The sequence below is a fragment of the Salmo salar genome, chromosome 14 (assembly GCF_965601325.2).
Source record: "Salmo salar chromosome 14, fSalSal1, whole genome shotgun sequence".
In the NCBI taxonomy this organism is placed as follows: domain Eukaryota; kingdom Metazoa; phylum Chordata; class Actinopteri; order Salmoniformes; family Salmonidae; genus Salmo; species Salmo salar.
Genome location: NC_138304.1, coordinates 22,836,847 through 22,863,655, shown reverse-complemented (window position 1 = coordinate 22,863,655; position 26,809 = coordinate 22,836,847). Strand labels below are relative to the sequence as shown.

The 26,809-nt window shown below is 41.9% G+C and overlaps 1 protein-coding gene across 7 annotated transcripts in view; it reads right to left on the bottom strand.

Annotated features, from left to right (window-relative positions):
• Nucleotides 1-26,380, bottom strand: part of LOC106568819 (nuclear receptor coactivator 2) — a 73,837-nt gene extending 47,457 nt beyond the window's left edge. For 5 of the 7 annotated variants that reach the window (XM_014139504.3, XM_045694074.2, XM_045694071.2 and 2 more), the window contains exon 1: nt 26,225-26,380. The gene's annotated coding sequence lies outside the window, so the exon portion shown is untranslated. Of the gene's footprint in view, nt 1-12,306; nt 12,587-13,247; nt 13,333-26,224 lie in introns of those variants that run through there. The other 2 variants (XM_045694070.2, XM_045694069.2) reach the window with 2 other exon arrangements.
• Nucleotides 26,381-26,809: the final 429 nt, after the last annotated feature.

Sequence of the window (26,809 nt, the reverse complement as noted above, 5' to 3'; positions counted from 1 at the left end):
AATTGTTCTGTGTTCCAATAATTGCTGCGTGTTCCTCTTCAGCCACCGTAGTTGAGATGTCCTAAAATGTCCTAACAGATATAGTGAGTGGACTGACTGGCAATGCATTTGGGATTTCAGTAAAATTAACTACTCCTGATGAAGAGACAACAGGCGAGACTGAAGGTAGTGGTAATACAATACCACAGAGGCATGGTCAAACTTGACTCGTACATTTTTTTATACTAAAGTCGCTTTTCTGCCAACTTTACCATAAATCGGCCAATTTTTTTGTTGACCCTTTTCCTTATATCTGAAAGGCATTGGCATTGCCATTGTATCAAAGTCAAACCTGGTATTTACGCCTAACGACCTAGTAATCATTTCGGTAAAGTTCTGCATACGGCTTAGTATGAAACGTAGCCGCAATAACGGAGGCGGCACTGGCACGCACTACGCTCTTAAAAACACTTGATGGTTGCTCGGCAGCGCCAGTTAACCATCCCCCTGCCAGTTCTAAACTTTGCGAGGCATGTCATTTCTCCCATCTCTTCACATAGCCCACCATTAAGCAGACACTGTTTTCTTACCCACAACTGGATGGATCCAGAAATAATTACATGTAGGAATAAATATCACTGAATGAAGAAAATATTGGAATAAAGTAAGCTAATGCAACTGAAGGCTTGTATCAAATTGTTGCTTAATGAAACTACCAAAGTCATCCAATCATTGTAATACATTTTAAGCAATAGCCTACCCGCTTGTGGTCAACTAGATCATTTCAGCACTGTTTTGATTGGGGCAGTGCCATCGCACTGCTTTGAGACAAGCGTGGAGACTCGTCTTGATAAATACATTTTCAGATATTTGTTTTCACTGAATCTCCGTTTGGATATTGGTTAGGCTACAACTAGGCTGTGGAAATGTTAGCTAAGTTGAGTGCTGCTCGTGATCATCTTGTCTAGTTGGCTCATTTATTAGAACATTTGTGACCCGTTTCAGGAAACTAGGCATATGTAAGCTTCATTACTTCACAGGAGAGCCATTTGAACATAAACGTGTTTTTTGGCAGAAATGCCTTCTGGAACATGTGAACTTTCATGCGGCTTAATAACAAATGTGTATGCCATCTGTAAATACAAATAAAATGGTTAAAATTACAAGCCTAGTTTAGCCACAAAAAGCCAGCAATCTTCCCGCTAGCCATGATTGGCTGAGATAATGAATGGGCTGGACATGCCGAGAGATTCTTTCGGATTGGTCTGCCATGTAGCACACTTCTGTCTATTTGAGCTAGTCAGTATGTGTAGGTAATCCTTTCTAACGCAGGGTTTTTTTTTTTTTTTAAGATATCACGCAGAAGAACTGCATAAGGGTTGCTCTCCGCTGTCTGGAGGACAGCGGAGAGCAACCCTTATGCAGTCTGTGGAATTAGAGTATGATAGCTAAGGGAGACGGAGAAAACACTTGTTGCCTGATTACATCTTCAAACTAAGGGCAACCATGACAGAGAGGGAGAAGCGTCCATCCATGCATACGGTTAAGGTAGTCTACCTAGCTACATTTTCAGATATTACACATTTCTAATTTTGTCAGAAAGTCATTTTCATTTCAAGTGTACTGTTAGCTAGCTAACGTTAGCTGGCTGGCTCGCTAGCTAACGTTACGTGTATGATCTGTGTAGTAATATTATTGCTAATCTCAGACTTTTGCTTTGCTAGTTACAGCTTAATGTTAGCTAGCTAACATTGAACCTGGTTGGTTAGCTACCTGCAGATTCATGCAGGGTAGTAATTTCATGAATTGGGATTATGGTTCAATTGTTTAGATAGCTAGCTACATGTCTTAACAAAATACTACGCAAGTAGGCAAAAAACATAATTAAATTGTTGCCAGCAGCACAGTTGCAGTCACCAACACTCTGGATAACGAAAAAACTGCCTAACCAGCTCTGCTAGGGCGAGTAAAATAGTCAGTGTGAGCTGTTGTCTAATGTGTCTGGAAGTAGCTAGCAAGCTAGCCAATGTTAGCCAGTTAGCTTGGGTGCTGTTAGGACAGAACGCTCTGATCAACCTTACTCCTCGGCCAGAGCGTCCAGTGTGCACTCTGAACGCTCCGAGAGCGAATTTACGTATGGACAATCTGACAACGCTCTGAGACTACGAGCACACTCTGGCACTCCAGATTACATTTACGAACACACCCGAGGAATAAACCAGCCTTTAGTCTTGAAATCTTTGGTTGTTTAGTACATGGCCTCACATGTGAATCCTTAAAGAGATGGGTGGGGATAAAGCTTAAAAAGGGTGTGAACGATGCTGAATGGGTCTAGACAAAAAGAGCTCACCAGTAGGTACCAAAACATTCAAAGGCCATTTTGTCAAAAGTGAGGTTACAAGTTCATCAACTTTCAAAGCAGAATTACTTTCCCATTCCTCAACTGTAGTGTATGATATAGCATATTCTGGCTCGGAGTCTGTACTTTTAGCCAATGTAAAAACACAACTTGAAATTTTGCTACATAAGACCGAATCGAGCCGGTTGGTCACATTTTGTCAGCATGTTATCAGGTTAACAAGTGAATTATTTTGCTCTTCACACAGTCGCTTAGTAGCCTAGACCTACTCCCTACCAAAAGCCTGTGACTTCACGGACATGTCTCAATCAATGTGATTTAAACTGAATCTCCGTCTGTATAGGCCATTTGGTTCATTGGTTTCTGGCTGGGCCAATAAGTGGAGCTGTTACAACTCATCAATTCGTTTGCTCATCGATCACTGATCAGAAACATTTTGGATGCTATAATGTAGCCCAAATCAAGTGTAGGCCTATTATTTTGCTCGTTCGCGTATAGGCAACTCCAAAAGCCCACAGAGGTTGTGAAATATGAACACAAGACTCACAGGCTTTAGAAAATAGGATTGCTATTATTGTCTATCGGTATCATGATGAGGATACTCAATGTAAGACCCAACTCCTGCACCTTAAAGTGGAGTGAGGGTAGGAAAGAGATGGAGCATAAAAGCCGGGGCTTTGGCTCTGTTTCAAAATAACCTTTTTTTTTTATATGACAGCAGTTCCACACATTCCCGTGACAAAAATATATATTATTCTGTTATATTCTTACTACATACATACATATTGACTGATTGAGTTAGGTGTGTCGTGTCTGTTTAATGAACTATTGATTTCATTAATTTGGACGTAACATAATTCAACTCAAAATAAGCCATTCTATTGTTTTGAAAACACATTGTATTAGTCTTAGGACCAGCCTAAACAAATGTAAAAAAAATTGTTGGTACTAATATATATATATATTTTTTTTTTATAAATCGTGTGTGTATGCATGCATACATGCATATATACACACACACACACACACACGATTTATTTTAAAAAATACATCCTCCCAACATCTACCAGTCACCAGCGTGGGCACGGGAGGTATAAAATGCCATATGCAGATGAGAATGTGGTTAAAATAGTTTTTTTTAAATAAAAGAAATCTGGCAAAATACCGTAAATCTTATGTGAAAGCAGTATCAGTCAACAGAGGTGGCGTCCCAAACGGCACCCTGTTCCCTATATAGTGCACTACTTTGACCAGAGCGCTATGGCACTACATAGGGAATAGAGAATCATTTGGGACGCAGGCCACTGCAAACAGCCTGCATTGGAGGGTCACCATGACCCCGTGATGTGGGGCGACATGTTTCAAGAGCAAACACAACTGTTTGTCTGGCTGCTTGGAATAAATGCATGGACAGAGCCTAGCCTACATCCTCATTCCATTACAAGGTGGCAGCTCTATGCAGTCAGAAGATACAAATAATGTCCCAAATGGGTGCTACACATTAGTGGTGGATGAGTTGTGATTCCCCCCATACAGCGCTTTGAGCATCTGGAAAGGCACTACATAAATGCAGTCAATTATTAGCATTATTAATTATTTCAAAATACAGACCATTCAGCCATTTCCACCGTCGACAAAAGTTGAGGAACACTATAGACTTTTTTTTAGGGGGTAGATCAGCTTTAATATTGAAGATTGATGGAAGCTACAATCTATGTAATTGTCTGCATCTTTTCCAATCACCCATATATTTGTTTGTAAATATATTTTCCCCTAACCCAACTGGAGTAAAGTAATGGACAACAGATACTCCACAGCTCAGATACTCAACTAGTCTAAAGGTCAGTTTTATTGCTTCTTTAAAATCAGGACAACAGTATTCAGCTGTGCTAACATACTTGCAAAAGGGTTTTCTAATGATCAATTAGCCTTGTAAAATGATCAACTTGGATTAGCTAACACAACGTGTCATTGGAACACAGGAGTGATGGTTGCTGATAATGGGCCTCTGTACGCCTACGTAGATATTCCATAAAATAATCTACCATTTTCAGCTACAATAGTCATTTACAACGTCTACACTGTATTTCTGATCAATTTTATGTTATTTTAAAAATGGACAAAAAAATAAATAATGTGCTTTTCTTTAAAAAACAAGGACATTTCTAAGTGACCCCAACATTTTGAACGGTAGTGTGTACACACACACACTTTTTTTCCTCCATTCTATTTTGCAAGAATGTATAATAATTTAAACAGAAAATCTAAAATGTTGAATCCAGGGATGTTTTGCTTCTCAGTTCATAAACCATGTGCCATGGAATCAGTACATTGAAAATCTCTGCCATCTATATGGCACAGCTATCAATGTTCTCTTCCTTAAAATGAAACTGGTATACTTTGGTCTTTAATGCAGGGCTGACAAACAAGTTTTACTTTTCCCCCCCTTCCACTTGCCTCTTCCATTTGAGGTAACGCAATTAGTTGGTTGTAATTTTGATAGAGCAGACATTTCCGTATTGTTTTGTTAGCTGCATGTGTGACAACTCCACCAGTCCTATTTATGATATAACTTAAAGATACTATTTTTGGAAAAAATGTTAAAGGTATTTTTTATATCAATTAGTATATTTGAGTTTAACCATAATATTTGTTCTGTCTTTCTGGTGGATTAAACTGAAATTTCAACCAACTTTCTATGGCTCGTTTTAAAAAGAGCGATATTTTGGAGATGATTTTCAAATAACCGAAAGTGAGAGAGGTTGTAATCTGAATAAAGGGGAAAAGGCCATTCTTGAACATGGGCTTTGACATTCTTACTAATCTGTTAGAGGACCAGTTTGGATTTAAGTACAACTTTTGTATGACTGACTCTTTTAGTGAGAGGTTTAATGTGTTAATAATTTCTTTCCTCCGAATTCATATTGATTATATAAAATATGCCCATTTAATTTCGTCTGGCTTGCCATTCCAAATAAAATGGAATATTTTTGCTCATATAAAAATAAATTATATATAAATATAAACCGGTCGCTAGGTTTAGGCAAGGCCATAGGCAAATAGCTAAACTCAGATATTCGTAAAGAGTTAATCAGGGTGATTTTTCCACAAAGAAAAAAATGCAAACATTCCAGGCATTCATTCATTTATATATTGACACATTCCAGTCAGTCATACTTAATCAAAAGCCTTTTCAAAGTCAGCAATGAATACCAGGCTTTGACTATGGTGATTTGGAGCAAGGTCTTCCAATTTCTAATACTTTTTCACATTCAAAAATGGCAAAAGCCCTTTAAAATGGTCTGTCATGATGATAATAACAGAGGAGTAACCTCAGGCACATTTCAAATCCGAGTGCGGGTCGAAGACAACGTAGCTTTTAAAGGCAATGTTCCCGCATTTCACAGAGACTGCATTCATAGTAAACGCTGTATGTCGGCTCAATTGGAATATACCTTTAAAAACACATTGTCGGCTGTCCAGTGTGCTTAATCCTCCATTCAGTATTGAAGTTCCTCATCACCCAGGACTGGTTGTCATTGTAATAGGAAAGAGAGCTGATATGACACAGTAGAAGCTTTCCTTTTGGACAAGCCAGAGAAGATTCCTTCACTTTTGCACCTTTATACTTGCTGAGAAAACCAGGTCCTATTTTTGTTAGTTTAGTGACACTTTTTTTACTCGTTGAAATGCACTCTAGGATCTTTAGGATAAGTCTTCCAATTTCCACAGGTCCATAACATGAGGGAATATAGGCATTAATCTCACTCCTCCTAAGGGCAAAAATACTCAATTCAAAAATAGTATTATTTTCAGCACGCTGCATGGCCTGCAAAGGTCCACAACACTTCAAATGTTCATTGTTTTATAGTTGAAAATAACACACTACATGACCAGTGGTCTCCCAAAGGCAGCAAAGCGGTTAGTGTCTTGATCAGGAAGATAATCCCGTTAGGAAGCGGTGATCAATCCAACGGTTAATTCTGTAATGCCTCAGTTGACCTCTGAACTGTTTTCTTCTCGTTGCAGAAATTGTTTTAAATGGGTTTACTTTGTGAGGCACTTGGTTCCTCTAATTTCATTAGTATTGGATTGGAAGGAAAAGATGCTGGGGTGTAAGCATTTTGTGGTATGCTACATTACTGTTAATTCATAGAGAGCCTGCTGCGGACAGTGATGGAACAATCTGTCCCAGCATGCTTTCTATGATCTGTGAGGTCATTACCATTGGATCAACCATGGAATTAGAATACTAATTTAATAGGATATCTATGGGATCAACACCATGATGTCATAATCATCATCAGACGTGACTGCTCTCTTCTTCATCATCCTTCTCCCTGGAGTGTCAAGTGCTTTGACAAGAGTATTAAGGCTGGCCAGCACAACCAAATACAGGAATAGAAATTAAAACATTTCTCATCACATAGGGCTGATTCCTTTCCTAAATAACTGAGTTTAGAATAGCCTTATTGAGGATGTTGAAACACCATGAATGCAGAGACTACCATGGCTTCAGGGACCCTCATACTCAGTGAGATGTATCAGTCAGTGAGTCAGACTTTTGGAGGATGTCTAAGCCTGTACAGACAGATCTCTTAGCCTATAGAAAAGCCATGGTAACAGGGCTCAAGCCCTCCCATCAGACACATACACTGGGTATTAAATCTTCTTTAGTGTGGATTAGGAGCCCTAGTTTTCCTGTAGCAGCCCTATAGCTACGCATGCTGGTGTACAAATCTCTGTTTGCAGAATAATCAATTCCACGAGACGATGAATGAGAGCTTGAGCTAGCCATTATCAGGCTGATCCCACAGGTCAAATTGAATCAGGGCTCCGTCCTGCCGACGTTCCTTGGCCCACTCAGACTTCCTAGGTCAAATCAAATCTAAATGTTATTTGTCACATGCACCAAATACAACAGGTGTAGACCTTACCATGAAACGCTTACTTACAAGCCCTTAACCAACAGTTCAGTTCAAGAAATAGAGTTAAGAAAATATTGACCAAATAAAAAAAACAGTAAAACAACAATAACGAGGCTATATACAGGGGGCACCGGTACCAAGTAAATGTTCAGGGGTACAGGTTAGTTGAGGTAATTTGTGCATGTAGGTAGGGGTAAAGTGACTATGCACAGACAATAAACAGCGAGTTGCAGCAGGGTAAAAAAAAAAAAAAAAGTGGGGGGGGGGGGGGGGGGTCAATGTAAATAGTCCGGGTGGCCATTTAATTAATTGTTCAGCAGTCTCATAGCTTGGGGGTAGAAGCTGTTAAGGAGCCTTTTGGACCTAGACTTGGTGCTCCGATACCACTTGCCGTACGGTAGCAGAGAAAACAGTCTGACTTGGGTGACTGGAATCTGACAATTCTTTGGGCCTTCCTCTGACACCGCCTGGTATGTAGGTCCTGGATGGCAGGAAGCTTGGCCTCAGTGATGTATTGGGCCGGACACACTACCCTCTGTAACGCCTTACGTTCAGATACCGATCAGTTGCCAAACCAGGCAGTGATGCAACCAGTCAAGATGCTCTCGATGGTGCTGTAGAACTTTGAGGATCTGGGGACCCATCCATTCCAAATAGTTTCAGTATCCTGAGGGTGAAAGGTGTTGTCGTGCCCTCTTCACAACTGCCTTGGTGTGTTTGGACCACTCTCGACCTGCTCCACTACAACCCTGTTGATGAGAATGGGGGGCCTGATCTGCTCTCCTTTTCCTGTAGTCCACAATCATCTCCTTTATCTTGCTCACATTGAGAGAGAGGTTGTAGGCCTGGCACCACACTGCCAGGTCTCTGACTTCCTCCCTATAGGCTGTCTCATTGTTGTCGGTGATCAGGCCTACCACTGTTGTGTCATCAGCAAACTTAATGATGTGTTGGAGTCATGCTTGGCCACGCAGTCATGGGTGAACGGGGAGTACAGGAGGGGACTAAGCACGCACCCCTGAGGGAAACCGGTGTTGAGGATCAGCGTGGCAGATGAGTTGTTGCCACCCTTACCACCTGGGGGCGGCCCGTTAGCAAGTCCAGGATCCAGTTGCAGAGGCAGGTGGTTAATCCCAGGGTCCTTAGTTTACTGATGAGCTTTGTGGGCGCTATGGTGTTGAACGCTGAGCTGTAGTCAATGAACAGCACTCTCACATAAGAGTTCCTTTTGTCTAGGTGGGAAAGGGCAGTGTGGAGTGCGATTGAGCTTGCGTCATCTGTGGATCTGTTGGTGCGGTATACGAATTAGTGTCTCTAGGGTTTCCGGGATGATGGTGTTGATGTGAGCCATGACCAGCCTTTCAAAGCACTTCATGGCTACCAACATGAGTGCTACGGGGTGGTAGTCATTTAGAACGGTTACTTTTACATTCTTGTGCACAGGGACTATGGTGGTCTGCTTGAAACATGTAAGTATTACAGACTCGGTGAGGGAGAGGTTGAAGACACTTGCCAATTGGTACATGTCCTGGTAATCTGTCTGGTCCCACAGGCTTGTGAATGTTGACCTGTTTAAAGGTCTTGCTCACATGGGCTACGGAGAGCGTGATCACACAGTCGTCCGGAACAGCTGGTGCTCTCATGCATGCTTCAGTGTTGCTTGCCTTGAAGTGAGCGTAAAAGGCGTTTAGCTCGTCTGGTAGGCTCACGTCACTGGGGAGCTCGCGGCTGGGTTTCCCTTTGTAGTCCTTAATAGTTTGCAAGCCCTGCCACATCCGACGAACGTCAGAGCCGGTGTAGTAGGACATATGGTGCACTACATTTGACCAGAGCTCTACAAGCCCTGATCAACGTGAATTCCGAAAGTTTTCAGACCCCTTGACTTTTCACATTTTGTTACAGCCTTATTCTAAAATGGATTCAATAAAACATTTTCCTCAATCTACACAATGTGGTTTTTAGACATTTTTACAAATGTATTAAAAATATAAAACAAATACCTTTTAACATAACTGTTCAGACCCTTTGCTATGAGACTCGAAATTGAGCTCAGGTGCATCCTGCTTCGATTGATCATCCTTCAGATGTTTCTGCAACCTCATTGTAATCCACCTGGGTTAAATTCAATTGATTGGACATGATTTGGAAAGGCACACACACCTGTCTAAATAAAAAAAGGTTCCGCAGTTGACCGTGCATGTCAGAATAAAAACCAAGCCATGAGGTCGAAGGAATTGTCCATAGAGCTCCGAGACAGGATTGTGTTGATGCACAGATCTGGGGAAGGGTACCAAAACATTTCTGCAGCATTGAAGGTCCCCATGAATACAGTGACCTCCATTTTTAAATGGAAGAAGTTTGGAACCGCCAAAACTCTTCCTTGAGCTAGCCGCCCGGCCATTCTGAGCAATCGGGGGAGAAGGGCCTGAGTCAGTGAGGTGACAAAGAACCCGATGATCACTCTAACAGAGCTCCAGAGTTCCTTCCAAAACCCCAACCATCTCTGCAGCACTCCACCAATCAGGCCTTTATGGTAGAGTGACCAGACAGAAGCCACTTCTCAGTAAAAGCCACATGACAGCCCTCTTGCAGTTTGCCAAAAGGCACCTAATGACGTCTGGCACCATCCCTACGGTGAAGTATGGTGGTGGCAGCAGCATCATGCTGGGAGGATGTTATTCAGCGGCAGGGACTGGGAGACTAGTCAAGATCAAGGTAAAGATGAACAGAGCAAAGTAAAGAGAGTCCTTGATGAAAACCTGCTCCAGAGCGCTCAGGACCTCAGACTGGGGCGAAGGTTCCCTTCCAACAGGTCAACGACCCTAAGCACACAGCCAAGACAATCCAGGAGTGGCTTCGGGACAAGTCTCTAAATGTCCTTGAGTGGCCCAGCCAGAGCCTGGACTTGAACCTGATCTAATATATCTTACGACATTTAAAAATAGCTGTGCAGCGACGCTCCCCATCCAGCAGCGACGCTCCCCATCCTACCTGACAGAGCTTGATAGGATCTGCAGAGAAGTATGGGAGAAACTCCCCAAAAACAGGTGTGCCAAGCTTGTAGCGTCATACTGAAGAAGATTCAAGGCTGTAATCACTTCCAAAAGTGTTTCAACAAAGTACTGACTAAAGGGTCTGAATACTTATTTAAAATGTAATATTTCCGTTTTTTTCATTAGTAAAAATGTCTATAAAAAATTTTTTTTGCTTTGTCATTATGGGATATTGTGTGTAGATTGAGGCTAAGGCTGTAACGTAACAAATTGTGGGAAAAAAAATCAAGGGGTCTGAATACTTTCCGAATGCATTGTACAGGGTAATAGGGTGCCAATATAGCGTAATAGGGTGCCAATATTAGGAAGCTGTTCCTAATGTTTTGTAGACTCAGTGTCTCAGGAACTTATAGGAAATAGGCTGCCATTTGGGACAACCTATGATGACTCACACCCACCTTGCTCAATTAACGGTGATATCATAGAATATCCAGAAGACCGGATGCATCTAGAAGAAAATGGCTCACTCTTCATACTGACACACTGCATAGGACCAACCCGATGTTATCGGCTCAGCTCAGGCTGCTACCACGGTAAATCAGGATAGGCATTTCTAACACCGTCTTTGATTGTTTTCCTAATTTTCTTATGACACTTCTGTGCTGGAATGTGCAGCAAACGACTGCCTCACTGTGTGTGTGCAGGCTGCGAAGTGGATTGGAGTGTAGACCAAGTGTGCTCATCGTCAATGACCCACTTCTGTCCAGTTTGTCTCCCTCAATGCAAATACAGCCCAAATTGCTTTTTGCATAAAACGACCAGTCAATCACTGTAATTTACTTAGAGGATCATTTGGACTCATTCTAAGATAGATTTCTGTACACTGACTGAGCCCACAACATTAGTTTAGAAACATTATTTAGATTATGCTCAATGGGCCGATGGAAAGCAACATAGAAATAACAGGCTGAACAACTCATTGCCGCCTATGTGGGCTTGACAATGTCTGGGACACCAAATGCCACCAGTGCCATGGGGCTCTGGCCTTATGTACTGCACAACATAGGGAATAGGGTGCCATTTACGACGCAAGCAATGTCAGAATGCATTGATCATGGAACCGGATCAATAGCATTGAACACACCAACCCTGTGGCTAACTCATTTCCTAACACAGACAGGAATCATATATAGTAATGGCACAGTGGACATTAGGTCCCCCCAAAAAATGGAGCTGCCTTGCAGCTGCATTCCAAACATTGAACTCACTGGCTTTATCGCATCCATGTGAAAACACAGCAACAATGGCTGAAGCTGCATTACATTCTATAGCCTGGTCCGAGATCCGTTTGTGCACTTGCCTACTAAATTGCTGTCCTTGTCAAGCCAAATGAGTGAAAGGGAGTTGGCATGATAGCACAAACAGACTGGCACTCGTGCTACACGATCTAGGCTCAGAAAACAAAAACAACTAAACCAGAGTCGCATGGAAGTTTTGTTGACTGTCAGTGGCACCTCTTTATCCCCCATGCTACACCAGGCCAGGCAAGAAGCAGGCACGGTGTTGTGTTAAAGAGCCATGTTCACCTTCCTCAGCCCTGTACTGAAGAGAAGCTCCATGACCGGTGGCCAGGGGCCTACTGTACCACTGTGTGCGTCTCAAAAACCCCATTCCCTATGGAGAGAGAGGAATGTCCTACTGTCGATCACCTGTACACACTTAACACGCCACATATTATTCCCAGAACCAACTCTATACAAACAGTTAATTCAGTATACCAGCCCCCTGATCAGACTGGGTAGTTTACAAGAGGCTTGTCCTGTTCATCTCAGGTGACATCGAGTAGGACTGCTGACAACAAAGAGCTAATGGAATGTTCTGTGGACATCTAAATACCTCTCAGAATAAGGTTGGAAGTTTGTTGTGTAGATAAAAGCCCACACAAACACTTGCCTAAAAACAAACAGCACCAAATGTACCAACAAACAAAATATTTGCCCACTTCCATTGTGAAACAATAGCTAGGCCTATTTATTCCATTACTTACCGCTTTGACCAAAGGTCGGTCCGTAAGTCCACAGTGGCTGACCCATGGCTACTGTAGTTTCAGTTTCACAGCAAAAACAGTAGCAGCCCTCTCAGTTAGATAGCCTAGTAACGTTGAGTCCAGGCAGGCAGGCAGTCACGGCACTGTAGAAACTACACAGCGATGTAGACAGAGGCACATGCTGGAGCAAGGACGTGCGCAAAAAGCAGATTACCCTCCTGTGTCATCTGCTCCTAATGACAGCTGACAAACTACAGCACAAATCCTCCTTGAACCGCCCGGCCGATGAGCTCCAATCCCCTCCCCCCACTCCTCCCTGGCCCCGCCCCCTCCCCACCCCCCTGAAAATACAGCACAGCCAGAGTACAGCGCTCGAAAATTCCAATAGCTTCTGACGCCGGGCCCGAAAAGTGGTTTCCTTTTTCACCAAGATAATGGCCTACTCTTGTCACATGACACAAAGCAGAAGCAATAATGGACTGGCAAAAGAGGTGGAGGCAGTGTGCGTTTGACACAGCAGGCAGCTGGCTTTCGTTTCACTAGCCCTGTCAACCTGCAGAGGTCTCTCCCCCTTTACTTTCACTTTGCAGAACATTATATAACAACAACATTTGGAGAACAGCTGATTTATAGAAACAAAGGGCTTGTTGTTATCGTACAGTTGTGTATGTGCCGGTAATTGCTAGTAAAACGTAGATTGTTGTTAGATACAAATATAGTACACACTATAGTAAACACCGTTGACCAGTGTCCTCACCAGGGGGTGTACTTGTACAATCAATCAGCCTCACGCTACTGTAACAGGAGACAGCCTCCTGCACCATGGGCCCTTTCTGGCTCGGACAAGGCTTACTTTTCTTATAGTAAACACAGGTCTGTTCCAAAGCAGAAAAGGCACAATATCAGGGAGGGAATGAGAACAGTTGATTCAGCTGACTCACCGTGGCTTTATATGAGACACATTCTTCTTAATGAACTTCTGCTGCAGGTTTCCTTCAGGCATCATCCACTCCTCTCTATGAAAGCCTGAACAAGAAGAGGCATAATGCAGTTCGATGCAAACCTAAGACAGCTACTGTACATTCAATGGGCTCAAGAGAGAGCTATAGTTAGCATTAAACTTTCAGCCAAGTTCTCTGTAGACATGCGTGGAGCAGTAGCGATACCGCTTGAACGAGCGAGGACCAGTAGCGATACCGCTTGAACGAGCGAGGACCAGTAGCGATACCGCTTGAACGAGCGAGGACCAGTAGCGATACCGCTTGAACGAGCGAGGACCAGTAGCGATACCGCTTGAACGAGCGAGGACCAGTAGCGATACCGCTTGAACGAGCGAGGACCAGTAGCGATACCGCTTGAACGAGCGAGGACCAGTAGCTATACCGCTTGAACGAGCGAGGACCAGTAGCTATACCACTTGAACGTGCGAGGACCAGTTGCGATACCACTTGAACGTGCGAGGACCATAACATGAAATTGAGTCCAACAAGTCAGAAAGCACTGCAATAAGAGAATGAGTAAAAACAGGAAGAACATTTGTTGGGGACCGGCCAACTAGAAACATCTGCTACAGCTTTCTCGCCGTGTGTGTGTGTGTGTGTGTAGAAGAGAGGTTTGTCTCATATGTACTGTATGAAACCACAGAGCACTTGAAGATGCACCTGCTCCCAGAGAAACCAAAACGGAGGCGTGGGGACGAAAGCTGACTAAAAGTGACTTCCACCAGGCCTAGCCCCTCTCTGCCGCCCCACCACACCACTCAGAGGGGGGAGCAGAGCCTAGCACACACTACATCACTCACACTTTACAGCAGAAGGGCATAGGGAAGATCAAATCAAATGTATTTATATAGCCCTTCTTACATCAGCTGATATGTCAAAGTGCTGTACAGAAACCCAGCCTAAAACCCCAAACAGCAAGCAATGCAGGTGTAGAAGCACGGTGGCTAGGAAAAACTCCCTAGAAAGGCCAAAACCTAGGAAGAAACCTAGAGAGGAACCAGGCTATGAGGGGTGGCCAGTCCTCTTCTGGCTGTGCCGGGTGGAGATTATAACAGCACATGGAAGATGGGAGGGCTGGGGGCTATAGGGCTGTATAGGGCTATAGGGCTAGGGGCGTGCCGGTAAGACTCAGCCCTATGACTAAAGCACCAAGTCTGACTCATCATCAGTCAACCGTCACTCATCAGACGACAGACTCAGGGAGGTTACAAGCAGGTGCTGTGACCTTTTCAACTTCTGCTTTTCCACTTTGGGAGTGAATAGAAAATGAAACGTGTTGGCAGAAAGAAAGACTTGAACCCATGAGGTGGGTGGGTTTTGACATGTTAATGGATGAAATGCTTCTGCTTCAATAGGGTGCGTTGAGATAAATAACCTAAACCCTTTCACATGTATTTCATCATGCCAAACCACCCCCCCCCCCAAAAAAAAAACTCACTGACTCTCACCAATGGAGGCTGGTCGTTTCAGGGTTGCGTCCTTCATTGCACATTAACCTAGTATGCCCTACATCCATCACAGCTTCTCTTTTAAGTGAATTTCAAAAACTACGCAGGACAAAAACAACTCAAATCTTTTCCAAATGAGAACATGTGCTCAGGTGTGCACATAAAGCAGTGACACACACACACTTCAGCTCTGAACAGGGACTGGTCAAATCCCCCAGTCAGTCAGGACGATCATGTGATGCTGTGTGTTGAGAGCAACAGTGCTTTCCTCCTCCTGTAACATGATCTCCACCAACAACAGGGCACTGGAGAGAGGGGATGGGTGGGGGAGCGTGGCCGGAGAACATCAGCTTTCTGTTGATAGTCAAATCAATTGAAAGGAAGAATTCAGAAAAGAACAGTGAGCTATGCTTAGGATGGTATATAAAAGTTGATACATTTTTAGAAGGTCCGCACTTAAAATTGATTTGTAAAGTTATATTATGTCATGTTATTCATTTAGAGGCAACAAGAGCAAAAATAAACGTTTTGGCTGCTAGACCATCGTCAGTGTGACATAAAATGTAACGTGGCCTAAATCAGTGTGTCTGGCCATTACCATGTCAGAGGATCTGATCGGAGGTCAGGAGTTCACCATTCTTTCCCCCTGGAATGCGCCAATGACAGGGCAGCTCAAATAGTCATGTTGGCTCAACAAGCTCAATTGATTCATCCTGGTGCCCCCTTAAAATCAAGTGCTTTCTAAGAGAATAATTAGGGTAGGAGTACACCTTTTCCACTGGATATCATAAGGTGAATGCACCAATTTGTAAGTCGCTCTGGATAAGAGCGTGTGCTAAATGACGTAAATGTAAACGATTAGGTCCAGTAATGTGATCTGAACACACACACGCACCAGGATGAAACAGCACCTTACGTCGATGGAATTTCTCTCCTGGTTGAAGGCTTGAAACTATGGGCCTAGTTGCCTGAGCAGCACACTGTGACCTTTGGCCGAGTGCTTACACGTCATTACTGAATCAACAGGTAATGCTATTTGTTGTCGTTTTCATTTGTCCATCTAGCTCATGGTAGACTTTGCCTCCTGCCTGCGCAGATCTAACATCAGATTAGATTTTTCTCTATCAATTCAAGCCTTAAAGTGTCCGCATGCTTCCCATCTGAAAAAGTTTGTGCATATATTATGACGGCATTTTTGTTCGTTTTGGTCTTTGGCACTGTTTCTCTTTGGCTGTACAGGCACAACATTTTTCCTCGAGGCAAGTCGAAGTTGGGTAGCCATAGTCGGTCGGGTAGCGCCTTCGTCAGTGATTGGTCAACAGTAGAGATTCTTTAAGTGTTTGTTGGTCATTCAACCAGAGACGAATCGTTTTCATGCTCATTTTTCCCTTCCTTCCACTAGAGAAATACTGCACTAGGCATCTTAATTAGGTTTAAAAAAATATTGTAAATAAATCGGGTGACTAAGATGTCCTCGCCAAAAACATCAAAATGAATGACATTTATTGAGTCAATTTAGATTAATTCTGGCTAGTACAAACAGTACTACTGACGCTTTTTTCTTGTTTTTCCAAATCAAAAGGTGTTTTAAGGGAGTATGCGAGCACACTCGTTCGGTTCACCTAGCCAAGTGTGACACCTTCTGTATTTTGAAAGTTGATTACTGACATGCAAAACATTTTGGGACTATATCAACACTTGACTAATGAAATAAACAGCAAAACATGATTTAATGAACAATTCCACAAAAACTATTTTACACACACACACACACACAGCAAGACCTACTTCCAGGCTATGATTAATTTGTGTTACTAAGCAACTAGTTGGTAACAGAGTGAACTTGAGGTACTGGGAACTGTACGAGACAGCTGAAATATGTGCTGGTTTTGAGTAAAAAGGCTTTTATTTCAGAATTATACCGGAAAGAAAGCATCTAGCCTTAGTAGCCTATTGTTATTATGGTGTTGCCGTTTCGATGTCAATATGGATTCATGATCACATTGTAATGAAGATGATATTACTCAAAAATCACCATAACCACCAATGTATTTTCATAACATGGACAGACTTGAGAGTTCATTGGGAGGCTTTTCACATCCAGAACAGTAAAGTCTACGATATATCCAGACTAAACCATGGAAACCCTGCCAGATTGGGCAACAAGCAGGAAAACTGAACACTGCGTCTAACAACTAACAACTGGGGCTGCAGTTACAAGGTTAAAAAGCATCTAGTGCTGAACTCTTTTCACAGCAATGTGGGATTCCTAAAAAAATAACCCTAAACAATCCTACAACCAAGCCAAACAAACAGGAGGTTGGTTCCAAGCCTGCATGGCTGTTAGTCTACAGCGCTTTCACACGGGGTGTAGCACAGTGGCGACTTTATCACCAGGACCCGTCACAGAGCTGCAGAATTATGGCCACAGCTCAAACTAAATTAGCACTTGTTATGCAACCCTGGACTTGGCTCCCAGGCCACTGGTTCATTCCGCTGCATTCTGATTCACTATCGTTTGCTGTGTGGCCTACAAACAGTTTACCATGGTGGGTTGAGACTGTCTGTGAGTATACCAAGTACACTTATTCAAATTGTGTGTGGTGTGTGTGTGTGTGTGTGGACTGTGCAAACACCACAGATTCCCTATTTGAACCAGTCTCCTCCCCAGTGCAGTATGTTACAACCACCATTTCAAGACAGTAATTGCTCTTTCATAGCATTGCTGAATGCTAGAAAGGAATGGACCCCTTAAATCAAAATCTTAATACTTACGAGCCCCTAACCAACAATGAAGTTTCAAAAGAATATGGATAAGATCAAGAGATAAAAGTAACAAGTAATTAAAGAGCAGCAGTAAAATAACAATAGCAAGACTATATACAGGGGGGTACCGGTACAGATTCAATGTGCAGGGGCACGGTCAGTTGAGGTAGTATGTACATGTAGGTAGAGTTATTAATGTGACTATGCATAGATGACAACAGAGAGTAGCAGTGGTGTAAAGAGGGGGAGGCAATGCAAATAGTCTGGGTAGCCGTTTGAATAGATGTTCAGGAGTCTTATGGCTTGGGGGTAGAAGCTATTTCGAAGCCTCTTGGACATAGACTTGGTGCCCCGGTACCGCTTGCCATGTGGTAGCAGAGAGAACAGTCTATAACTGGGGTGGTTGGGATCTTTGACAATTTTTAGGGCCTTCCTCTGACACCGCCTGGTATAGAGGTTCTGGATGGCAGAAGGGTTGGCCCCAGTGATGTACTGGGCCGTTTGCACTACCCTCTGTAGTGCCTTGCGGTCGGAGGCCGAGCAGTTGCCATACCAGGCAGTGATGCAACCAGATCATACTGTAAGGTGGCACTGGCAGTCCATCCATGAACTATCATTGAGCTGGTGACTGCCTGGACGGTTGGGTTAACACTGGTAGTGTTAATAAGTCTGTGGCCAAAGCAGTTAATACAGGGGGGTGGAGGGGGGGACATCCGTCCCTGCAGTGTGACATCCAGGTGACAGACTCAGTGTGGGGTGACTGCGGCACTTACTGCACACACTCGTGTTTCCGTCGCAATCATTTATGTGGTGCTGTACCCACGGCAAAATTGCCACCACTCCCCCCCAATAAAAGTCTGCAGAGGCACACTATGAAGATGCTATAACAGTCCACGTTTTATTTTCCTTTGCAAACAAAACGTGTAATGAATAGAAAACTATGACAACCCCATAGTAGAATAGTTTATTTATCTAGTCGGCTTGATGCATGTTCTACGTGAGAGAAACATTCCTCTCGAGGCACATTCAAGTTACGAGTGCCATAGTGAGGGAAACATGCATTCTGACAAGCAGTCAATGCACTACAATTCTTGCAATTGCGGTTAAAAACAGCAGTTTTAATGGCCTTTGTTAAAAAAATAACAAATAATTAAAATAGGGGGATCCCAGCTTTCCATTCGTACTTTGTTTCTCAACTCCTAAATATGCACAAACTGCACCATTTTAAAACCTGAGTTTTTAGCAGCCATATGGTTAATCTTCGGGATCGGTGTCCCATCCACGGGACGGTTGAGCTAATGTAGGCTAATGGGATTAGCATGAGGCTGTAAGTAACAAGAACATTTCCCAGGACATATCTGATATTGTCAGAAAGCTTAAAATTCTTGTTAATTAACTGCACTGTCCAATTTACAGTAGCTATTACAGTGAAAGAATACCATGCTATTGTTTGAGGAGAGTGCACAATTTTGAACATGAAGTTATTAATAAACAAATTAGGCACATTTGGGCAGTCTTGATACAAAATTTTGAACAGAAGAACGGTTGATTTTTTTCTTTGTATTATCTTTTACCAGATCTATTGTATTATATTCTCCTACATTTCTTTAACATTTCCACTAACTTCAAAGTGTTTCCTTTCAAATGGTACCAAGAAAATGCATATCCTTGCTTCAGGGCCTGATCTACAGGCAGTTAGATTTGGGTATGTCATTTTAGGCGAACATTTTTAGAAAAGGCGGCGGATCCTTAAGAGGTTTTAAGCACTAGCCTCATACAAAACATCCTGATCTCGCGAGTTAACATTCTGTTTCGCAATACAGATATCCATGTAGAGAAACCGAATGCAAACTTGCAAGATCAGGATGTTCGTACTAGGCTAGTTAAGCACATTACCACTCCGTAATTTGCAGTGAATGCAAAGGGGAGAGTGGGGCTAATGTAACACGGGTTAATGGTAGGGTAACTTGAGGTAAAATGCCACTCTATATCAAAATCATTTTTTGGGAGTGACTTAAATTGTGATGAGACAGATTACATTTTTAGGTGAGCAGGGAAAGTGTTGGGGGGGGGGGGGGGGGGGGGGGTGTATGGTGACATGAAGTGGTTTCTGTTAGAAGTACAGGCATGGGGTATTTTACCTCTGGTGGTGGATTACCCCAAGTTACCCTAACAGGTAGACCTACATTATATTCACGGTGTTTATGCTAATTTTGGGGGACAATTCAGCAACGGGATACCAACTACACTGAACAAAAATATAAAATGCAACATTTGAAGTGATGGGACCATGTTTCATGAGCTGAAATAAAAGTTCTCAGAAGTGTTCAACACGCACAAAAAGCTTGTTTCTCTCAAATTGTGCGCAAAAGTTTGTTTACATCCCTGTTAGTAAGCATTTCTCTTTTGCCAAGATAATCCATCCACCTGACACGTGTGGCATATCAAGAACCTGATTAAACAGCATGATCATTACACAGGTGCACCTTGTGCCGGGGAAAATAAAAGGACACTGAAATGTGCAGTTGTCACAACACAATGGCACAGATTAGAGGTTGAACTTGAAATCGGCCCTAATTTTAATAACAAATCGGTAATCGGCCTATTTGGACGCCGATTATGTTGCAATCGACGAGGAAACTGCGTGGCAGGCTGCCCACCTGTTACGCGAGTGCAGCATCAACAGGACCTTGTGGCTGCAAGGAGCCAAGGTAAGTTGCTAGCTAGCATTAAACTTATCGTATAAAAACAATCTTCACATAATCACTAGTTAACCTAGTAATATCATCAACCATGTGTAGTTAATTAGCTTGTCCTGCGTTAAGCATCAGCTGTCTGAGCAGCTTACCGATCACTGTACACAGCCCATCTGTAAATAGCACACTCGACTACCTCATCCCCATATTATTACTTATCCTCTTGCACCCCAGTATCTCTACTTGCACATTCATCATCTGCACATTATCACTCCAGTATTAATGCTAAATTGTTATTATTTTCACCTCTAAGGCCTATTTATTGCCTACCTCCCTACATTTGCACAGACTGTACATAGTCAAAAACACACAAAACAATAGATTTTTCTGTTTATTTGTGTGTAACTCTGTGTTGTTTTTGTCACACTGCTTTGCTTTATCTTGGCCAGGTCGCAGTTGTAAATGAGAAATTGTTCTCAACTGGCCTACCTGGTTAAATAACGGTGAAATAAATATATAATCAATGCGGTGCCTGTTAAATTTATCACTGAATCACAGCCTACTTCAACTTCGCCTAACGGCTGATGAATAACAAAAGCGCATTCGCGGGGAAAAAAAGCACAATCGTTGCACAAATGTACCTAACCATAAACATCAATGCCTTTCTTAAAATCAATACAGAGAAGTATATATTTTTTAACCTGCATATTTAGTTAAAATAAATGCATGTTAGCAGGCAATATTATTGTGTCACTTGTCTTGTGTTCAGTGCAAGCAGAGTCACCATTTCTTCCTAACAAAGACCGGAATTCATTTGCCAGAATTTTACATAATTATGACATAACATTGAAGGTTGTGCAATATAACAGCAATATTTAGACTTAGGGATGCCACCTGTTCAATAAAATACGGAATGGTTCCCTATTTCACTGAAAGAATAAACGTTTTGTTTTCGAAATTATAGTTTCCGGATTTGACCATATTAATGACCAAAAGCTCGTATTTCTGTGTTTATTATATTATAATTAAGTCTATGATCTGATAGAGCAGTCTGAGCGGTGGTAGGCAGCAGCATGCTCGTAAGCATTCATTCAAACAGCTCTTTACTGCGTTTGCCAGCAGCTCTTAGCAATGCTTGAAACATAGCACTGTTTATGACTTGAAACCTATCAACTCCCGAGATTAGGCTGACAATACTAAAGTGCCTATAAGAACATCCAATAGTCAAAGGTATATGAAATACAAATGGTAGTGAGAGAAATAGTCGATGCGTCATAATTCCTATAATAACTACAACCTAAAACTTCTTAACTGGGAATATTGAACAACCAGCTTTCAAATATTCTCATGTAAAAAAGCTAATGTTTAAGTTCCTTGCTCAGAACATTGCACATATTGCACTTTTACCACCTACTCCAACACTGTTTTTTGCATTATTTAAACCAAATTGAACATGTTTCATTATTTATTTGAGACTAAATTGATTTTATGTACTATATTAACTTAAAATAAGGGTTCATTGTTCATTCAGTATTGCTGTAATTGTTATTATTACAAATAAATATACTTTTTCTTTTTTTATTAATTTTTTTGGCCGATTAATCGGTATCGGATTTTTTGGGTCCTCCAATAAATCGGTATCGGTGTTGAAAAATCAGTTGACCTCTACCACATGTCTCAAGTTGAGGGAGTGTGCAATTGGCATGCTGACTGCAAGAATGTCTAAATCAAATCACATTTTATTGGTCACATGCGCCGAACAACAGGTGTAGTAGACCTTACCATGAAAAGCTAACTTCCAATTCTCTGGCTTGTATGGTCATTTCTCTACCATAAGCCACCTCCATCATTTTAGAGAATTTGGCAGTGCGTCTAACCGGCCTCACAACCGCAGACCACTTGTAACCATGCCAGCCCAGGACTTCCACATCCGGCTTCTTCACCTGCGGGATTGTCTGACGCCATCTACCCAGGCAGCTGATGAAACTGTGGGTTTCTGCACAACAGATTTCTGCACAAACTATCAGAAACCGTCTCAGGGAAGCTTACTTGCATCCTCACCAGGGTCTTGACCTGACCGCAATTCAGCGTCGTAACTGACTTCAGTGGGAAAATGCTCACTTTCGATGGCCACTGGCACACTGGAGAACTGTATCAGGCAGATGGCAGACAGCGTATATGCCATTGTGTGGGCGAGCGGTTAGCTGATTTCAACGTTGGGAACAGAGTGCCCCATGTTGGCGGTGGGGTTATGGTACGGGCAGGCATGAGCTACGTACATCTAACTCAATTGCATTTTAATCAATGGCAATTTGAATGCACAGCGATACCGCGATGAGATGCTGAGGCCCATTGTCATGCCATTCATCCGCCGCCATCACCTCATGTTTCAGCATGATAATGCACAGCCCCATATCGCAAGGATCTGTACACAATTCCTGGAAGGTGAAAATGTCCCAGTTCTTCTATGGCCTGCATACTCACGAGACATGTCAACCATTGAGCATGTTTGGGATGCCCTGGATCGACATGTATGACAGCGTCTTCCAGTTCCCGCCAATGCCCAGAAACTTCGCACAGCCATTGAGTGGGAAAACATTCCACAGGCCATAATCAACAGTCTGATCGACTCCACGTGGCGGAGATGTGTCGCAGGAGGCAAATGGTGGTCACACACACCAAATACTGACTGGTTTTCTGATCCCCACCCCTACCTTTTTTTAAGGTATCTGTAACCAACAGATGCATATCTGCATTCTCAGTCAAGTGAAATCCATAGATTAGGGCCTAATGAATTTATTTCAATTGACTGATTTTCTTATATGAACTGTAACTCAGTAATATCTTTGAAATTATTGCATGTTGCGTTTATATTTTTGTTCAGTGCAGTTAAAAGATCACATTTGAGATCTAGCTAATGATTAGCCCAATAGGGCAAATGCAGATAGGCTGAAGAATGGGATTGCCTATTTATTTATAGCCACTATGCTGCATCAGTTGGGCTACAGGTGATAATGCTTATTGCTAACAGCATACCTGATCATATGGACCATGCATATGCATGGTCCAATATGTTAAAATAATTTTATCAAATCATTTTACCACTAGCCTGTTATGGGGCTCATTTCTGGAGGTATAAATTATATTTTAAAATTGTGTCAGCATAGTTTAATTTTCATTCATTTTAGAGTAGAATGTCCTTTTAAAAAGTCCCCCCCCGCTATTTTTCCCCCCCAGAGGAAACACTGCACTCTCATAGCCTATAAAAACGCACGCACAGGAATCGATAAATTAAACAACACGGCAACAGAAAGTGCTTCAAGTTGAAGACTGAGTATTGGGCTTCACAGTAAGAGATCGAGAACATTTAATTCCACGAGAGAGAGACTTACATTAGTCACGTGAATGCAGCTTGGAATGAACATTCAAGGGCTTTGGATAAATGAATCATACTGTAATAGTACACACTACCTCTCATAATCAGGTCACATAAGAATGGATGTATACAATTTCTTATTTTCCATGCAATGCAATTACAGAGAGCAGGGGAAAACCCAGCAATGTCAATGCACATTTGAAAAGGCAGGAGGAAAGCACAGGGTGAGTTGGGGCATTCCATTTAAAAAACATCATGCAGTGTTTCAAATATCAGACTTCTGATTATTTTGAAATAGGTAAATAAACTCAATGAAATAGGAATGGCTTATGTCTCTTTAAAAACCAGCGGACCCCTTTAACATGGGATTTTCAAGTTCAGGTTAAAGGCTCAATGCAGATGCTTTTATCTCAATATCAAATCATGTCTGGTTAACAACTAAGTACCTTACTGTAATAGTTGCCCATTTAAAATTGTAAAAAATATATTTTTGGCAACAACAACAAAAAACTTTAAGCAAGATTTTTGCTAGGACGGTTTGGGAGAGATCTCAGTGGGGAGGGGGAAATTCCAAAGCGCTAGTTAGCTTTGTTATTGGTCTATTAACTCAATTACCGCCTGGTGAAATCACCAGGCAAGCAGAAACTCCAATGCAAAACCTGCTGTTTAGAAGGTCCTGTGTAGATTGTATTTTCAACTAGTAACTATCATTAAATGACACTGATACATTTTTCTTCATACTTTTAGTGTTCGTTTCATCAACTGTTGTACAATGAGATACAAACCAGCGGAAAAACTGCATTGACTGCACTGGGCCTTTAAGCCTGCAGAAACCTGCCAAAGGAAAAACGACACTGTCAAGTCCCAAGCTTCATCCCGCTCCTCTGCCATTGGTGCAGACATTATTATATTGCTCACATGGTTTGCTGATTCCAAGTCACTATGTCTGCATTTACATAGGCAGCCCAATTCTGATATTTCTTTCACTAATTGGTCTTTTGACCAATCATTTCAGATCTTTTAACATCAGGGCTTTTTCAGAGCGGATGGGATCGGTCAAAAGTCCAATTAGTGAAAAAAATATCAGAATTGGGCTTCCCGTATAAATACAGCCAAAAGATCACTCGTTGGGAAAGCAGACAAACTCAAAGGCTCTTAATGTGTACAGCAATGCAATGGCATCCCTTCTAAATCACTTACTGTGTACTGTAATGCACTGTGTTAGAAGCACATGCCAAGCCTTCAGCATAGCCTACTAAATATGGCAAATTTAAGGGCTAAAAAAGGCTCTAAAATTATAAGAAAAATAAGATATTCAAAATAAACTACAAAAATATTAAGTTGCTTGTTATCGCTGTCAACGATGTTCAGTTTTCATGTAACATTCCTGCATTTAATAAGGAGAAGAGGGAAAGTAAAAGAGCAAGAAATGCTGCTGTGTAATGCAATACCTTTCAAAGTTCACTACTCTGTAAAACAGCAGCAGAGAACAAATAGTCATTAAAGGGCCAACAATGACCACTAGTCTCTACCAATATATTCTAGACCCAGCTTTTTTCATCCAATCTTTATTTTTAAACAAATGCCACGGAGTTATTGGGTGAGATTTCACTATGGATAACATGCACCTGCCATATGGTCAACCTTCTGCAGGCCAATTAATTGGTGGCCCACTGGCCCTTCTCAATGTTAACTGTATTTGATTTTGGAGCCATTATTCCATGCTTCTAACACTTTTTACTAGCGTTTCAAAAAAATGAGTCATCGTGATTCACGCATACAGAGTAAAACAGGTTCTCACAACAAGACAAACAAAATTTTGAAAAAGTTTTAACTGTTGAGTTACTACTGGTGATAGACACTCAAACCATCAAAACTTAGGTTACCAGATCTCATTGCCAAACTCAAACGAGTTTTATTTGAGAAATGTGTAACTAACTCTATGGTGGGAGCACTTGTTAAATTAAGTTCGCCATATGACGTCACCGTCAAAAGGTTGATGAAAAGTTAGGGTACTTTTTTTATGATCTTATACCTCTCAACGTTACACCTTTCCGATCGCAGGCATTTCTAGTTGTTACACAGTTGAGGCTAAATAACAATCGGAAATGTGGTGCCGAGCTTGCTGAGGATTTCCTACTTAAACTCGTAAACCACAGTGACGTTTGGTTATTCAACCGCAACTGTTATTTTGGTTTCAATAAGTTATTTTGCATGATGCAGAAACCTCAAACTATGTGCCGTTTACCATGTTCGCTATCGGCATGTCGTGCAATACCTTCAAATGAATCTGCCAAAAATAAATCTCCTTAAACTTTTCTATTTGAAACACAGGCTATGTACTTACAAACCAACAACAATGTATTTAAATGGCTTCGTACACACATTTTAAGTTCAATGTCATTGAATTCTCAGCAACGCTTCACAACAAAACTAGTCTAGCGTTAAGAATCATCCCCGAACCATCTAAAGAAATATCTCGCTTCAGACAACAAGCGACAACGTCGCTTCCCAGTGTTGAGACTAAACTGACATTACGGATTCTATAGCCTACCATATATTTTATCTAACTGCACAAGAACACACTTCTTCACGTCAAAACACATCCATTGTAAGTTACTCTCAACTTACCGTAACTTGAAATCCCATAAATGCAAACTGTTATGCCAGGACCTTCGAAATCGGGAAACGGCAATGTAAAGGCACTGCCGCCATGTTCCTCTGCGATGACTGGCTGCTTGTTTATCTTACCAGTAGTCCTCCCCCACACGCGCAGGGCATCAGCACTCATTACCACAATAGACTTTGCTGCTCACAGAACAGACGGCAAGAATGATGACACTGCAGCCAGCCATAGCAGCTAAAAGCCAGACACAATGCAATGAATGCCCGGTTAAAGTTTGTTAGCCACAACTAAAGAGGATGTTTACACTGCATTTTTAACTTCAATAGGTTGCCATAGTCCTTCCTTGTTTACTAAAATAAACATGACATTATGAAGCCTTTAAAATGTAGCCTAGTCTAGTAAATAGTAAACACCCTTTTATTTAGGCCTGAATTCATTTTAATTTGAGTAAAAAAAGAAAAAATTATTCAGGTTTGTATTTCATAATGAGTCAATTAACAAGCGGACACACAAACACAGTAAGCTAGTGCCTCTCTTCACATTAGGATTCTTTTTCCTATTTGGCACGGTCAAAATGTATCGGGCAGATG